Raw genomic sequence first — 5119 nt, forward strand, 5'->3', positions numbered from 1 at the left:
ACGGACACAAGCACACACACAGACACAAGCACACACACAGACAGACACAGACACAAGCACACACACAGACACAAGCACACACAGAGACACACACAGACACAAGCACACACACAGACAGAGACAGGCACAAGCACACACACAGACACACACACAGACACAAGCACACACACACACAGACACACACAGACACAAGCACACACACAGACACACACACAGACACAAGCACACACACAGACACAAACACAGACACAAGCACACACACAGACACAAGCACACACACAGACACAAGCACACACACAGACACAAACACACACACAGACACACGCAGACACAAGCACACAGACAGAGACACACAGACACAAGCACACACACAGACACACACAGACACAAGCACACACACAGACACACACATACACAAGCACACACACACACACACAGACACACACAGACACAAGCACACACACAGACACACACAGACACAAGCACACACACAGACACAAGCACACACACAGACAGACACAGACACAAGCACACACACAGACACAAGCACACACAGAGACAGACACAGACACAAGCACACACACAGACACAAGCACACACACAGACACACACAGACACAAGCACACACACATACACAAGCACACACACAGACAGACACAGACACAAGCACACACACAGACACAAGCTCAGACACAGACACACACAGACACAAGCACACACACAGACACACACAGACACAAGCACACACACAGACACAAGCACACACACAGACACACACAGACACAAGCATACACACAGACAGACACAGACACAAGCACACACACAGACAGACACAGACAGAACCACACACACAGACACACACAGACACAAGCACACACACACAGACACACAGGGACACAAGCACACACACAGACACACACAAACCCAAGCACACACACAGACACACACAGACGCAAGCACACACACAGACACACACAGACACAAGCACACACACAGACACACACAGACGCAGGCACAAGTACACACAGACACACAACAGCTACGATTACCCAGCAAACGATCTCTTAACAGCTACAATTACCCAACAAACGATCTCTTAACAGCTACAATTACCCAGCAAACGATCCCTTAACAGCTACAATTACCCAGCAAACGATCCCTTAACAGCTACAATTAAGATCACCAATAGTCTGTTCGTGCCAAACATAAATGATTAACAAGAGTTGCCCAAGTTCTACCACATTTATCCAGCTTCTTGATTAACAAATAACACTGTCGGGGATATCGTTCATCAATCATTCTTATAAGTGTACGCCAATAATTTGATATAATAGTTTTACTAGCTTTGCAACCCCAAATCTCCGCACCATAATGAACAATGGAATTTCTCTTAATATCAAACAATTTAAACAAAATGTTAACTGGCATATTTGCAAAGTGAGGCTTTTTAATGGCACACACAGCCTTACTGGCTTTAATCTTGAGGTATCAACGCATTTAGACCAACGCACTCTATTTGGAAACAGAACACCCAGACAACTATAATAAGTACTAATACTGATACGATTGTCATTTAAAAAACATTGTTCATCATCTCTTCAGTGCCGCCTCATGGATATACCAAAATGTCGGTTTTAGACCCCACATTTTACCAAAAAATAGATAAAATATCCATTTTTATTTGCAGACCTAATACAGTGTCATCGAATAAACACAAATCATCTACATATAGTTAAAGTAATAGGTCTATGAATTCCTCGCAAAGCACTGGTTACCGTCCCTGGCTGTAATTAAACGATAAACATCGTGAACAGAAAGGGACTCAACATAAAGCCCTGACTAACGCCACTCACTGATTAGAAATAATTTGAAATCGAATATTTTGGTGTCCTGACAACACACGGAATCTTGGCGTATAAATCCTTCAAGACAAATAAACGACCGTGTATTCCATTTCTCATTATTGAATACCAACAAATGATGTACTGAATTCCAGCTGATAAGGGCTTAGGATGGTTATCTATCGTTTAATGTATTACTATTCTAATGTCCCTTACAGTTTACTTAAATAGCTACATATTATACAATATATGTAAGTCATCACCACTATGAAGAATCATATTTAATTTAATTTTCAAGTCCCTTGAATAACCACATCACAGAAGTCTGTCATCGTTACACTCTTCAAACTGTATACTCCACGCGCAGCCACGAATTCATAAATTGTAGTCATTTATGTTCGCCACAATACAAGCCTCGTGGTCAGATCATGTGGGTCGTGGTTTTCGAGTGACGATTGTGTGAGGCTTCGGACTGCGGAGCTGTGACCAAGGGTCTAGTATTACCTGTCAAATGACCATCTTAGATAGCAGGCAGTTACCCTTCCTCTTAACGATTCACACAATCAGTCATGTGTCTCGGTCGTTGCACCTAGATACTGCATTAGGGCACTGGCATCACTTAATAATGACACCCCGTAGGTCCTGTCCGTTCACCCGCAAGACCCGTGAACGCCAATCTACGTATGTTTTTTAACTGAGAAGGCAATAGCTATTTCAGCGCACACCACCAGGCATATACACACCTGACATGCCCATCTGTGACACGGGTTTATGCACAATATAATAAAACTTTCTGCCACTAATGGGGGCACTTCTCATGAACTATCCTGTCCTTATGACACCTTGATGAGGCGAAGAGCCGATGCTCTGCGGGGTCATAACACTAGTACTGTCACCGTGACATGTTAACTCACCTTACACTGAACGTGACATGGACCCTCCAGTTCATTGTGCAGTGTTCCGTACTTCGATGGTCGCGGGTTCCAATCCGAGATTCGCCTGGATCGTTCTTCCTGGTTTATTAGCCTCCTATCTGTCTTCGCGGACAGCCTGAAAACCAACACACTCACTCACTCTACGATGATATAGTGACTCATGCTGTGTGACCCCCGGTAGGATTACTAACACCCTCGTTTCGCCCATCCTCAAGGACAATTATATAGACCTGTGCAAATCTGAGTGACTCAGATGACTCAAAAGTCCGCTGGGGATATTCCGGCTCACGATCAACCCCAACATCTGACGTCACAACCCCCGTGTCATCGTTTGGTAATTGTCTACGTCAATATTGGACCTGCTTTTTCTATCTATTGCTGCAAAGAGACCGCCTTCATGGTCTAGAGATAAGGCGTCCGCCTGGAGAGCGAAGGTCCGGGGTTCGAACCCCGGCCGCGTCATAACAAAGGACATCAAAGATGGTACTTGTTGTTACCCTGCTGGGAGTCTGAGTGGGGTATTCATGTTATATTGCGGCATGGTATCTCAGTGGACTAGCGCTATAAATCGGCATCAGTCCAGTCTAGTACACACACGTCGCTATATAAGTGCAATAATCTTGGACGCGACGTTAAACTCCATTTGACCTCACCACCGTATTGCTGCAAAGACTAAAGCCCCTATTTTCACAAACACGATTTAAGAAATAGCGAACACGATGTAAGAAAAGTTGAAAAATCGTGTTGATTCGTGCACGACCTTGTGGTTTATGCAAATTTCTTAACCAAACAGGACCCTCTTACGACCAAAAACGACTCTCATACGACCTTCTTACGATTGAACACGACACTCATACGACCGTCATAAGATATTCATACGATACAACACGATTTAACCTCATTTAACACGACCCCAATACTACTGTCATACGACCAAACACGTCTGTCATACGACGCCAATACGACACAACACGAATCAACACGACCGCCATACGATTAAACCCGAAATCATTACGATGTCCATACGACTACAAAAGTAAACACGATCTCCATACGACTGAGCAAGACCTTCATACGAGAAAGTTTTGTTTATTTTGGTCACGTGGGTCATGTAGTATATAAGCTGCATTGCAACAGCATTTCTGTGTCAGTCTTCACCATGTTCAACAACGAATAAGACCCGATAGAAGCAGCTTTGGCGGAGGAGGAAGTACTTCTGGTAGCTATGGCTTTGATGGTGAGGAGTAGGAGGCAGCGTAGGCGTCGCAGAGTGAGGAACAGGAAGAGCCGTTTCGGCCGCCTGAGGTTTGGCATGGCTGTAGAATGAGCTTTCGCTTTAAGGGGGTTTCCCACGTTCTCACTCAGTCACGTGATGGGCTCTTCCGGTCGTATGACAAACGTATGGATTTCGTGTTCAGGCGTATGGGAGTCGTATGAAAGGGCGTATGAAAGTCGTGTTGAATCGTGTTAAAACGTAAGAAGGTCGTATGAGTTTCTTTCCACGCTCCAACACGACTGAACGCGACTGAACACGATCTTCATACGACTGAACACGATCTTCATACGATTGAACACGATTGTCATACGACCATCATACGACCTCCATACGACCTTCACACGACTGAACACGACTTTTCAGCTCGGCATTGCAAATATTTATAACACGATTTAAGCCGAGCTGCGACGTCCATACGACCGCGCTCGACCGACCACGACTGTACACGAATGAACACGAATGAGTGCGCGACCTTCATACGTTCTCACAGGATTTAAGGAAGAACGTTTAATTCGTGTTCAGATTCGTAAATGTGAGATAGGGGCTTAACGGCCGTGTAGTTACTGAAATACCACTGCAGGTGACACTGACCACTCACTGATATTGTGCTCAATGAAGGCTGCTTGCGATTATTACATGGATGCATCGTGGATTTATTGTGGATGCTTGGTGGATACATCGTAGATACATTGTGCATACCCCGTGGATACATCGTGGATACATCGTGGATACATCAAGGCTTGAAGGCGGCATCCTCGACACACAACATACAACCAATGATATTACTTATACGACTGTTAACATCTTATTCCCGACTCCCCACATTAAGTGCCGACTTTCCGAATGTGTCTGTCTTTGACAGGTCACCCAATCGTACATACACGTTCCGATGTTCAAACAAGTATTCTTAATTTCAGAACTTTTTTCCTACTTTCTTTATACTTTCACAATACAATGTTTTGAATCAGGTGAGCTCTCACCTGCTACTTTTTTCTTACAAATAAACTGAGGTGCTAAAAGCTGGGAAACTGTGGCCGTGGCCGGAGCTGCAAGCACCGACGACGACG

Source organism: Haliotis cracherodii, unplaced genomic scaffold (genome assembly GCF_022045235.1).
Source record: "Haliotis cracherodii isolate W230 unplaced genomic scaffold, xgHalCrac1.p SCAF_17, whole genome shotgun sequence".
NCBI classification, from domain to species: Eukaryota; Metazoa; Mollusca; class Gastropoda; order Lepetellida; family Haliotidae; genus Haliotis; species Haliotis cracherodii.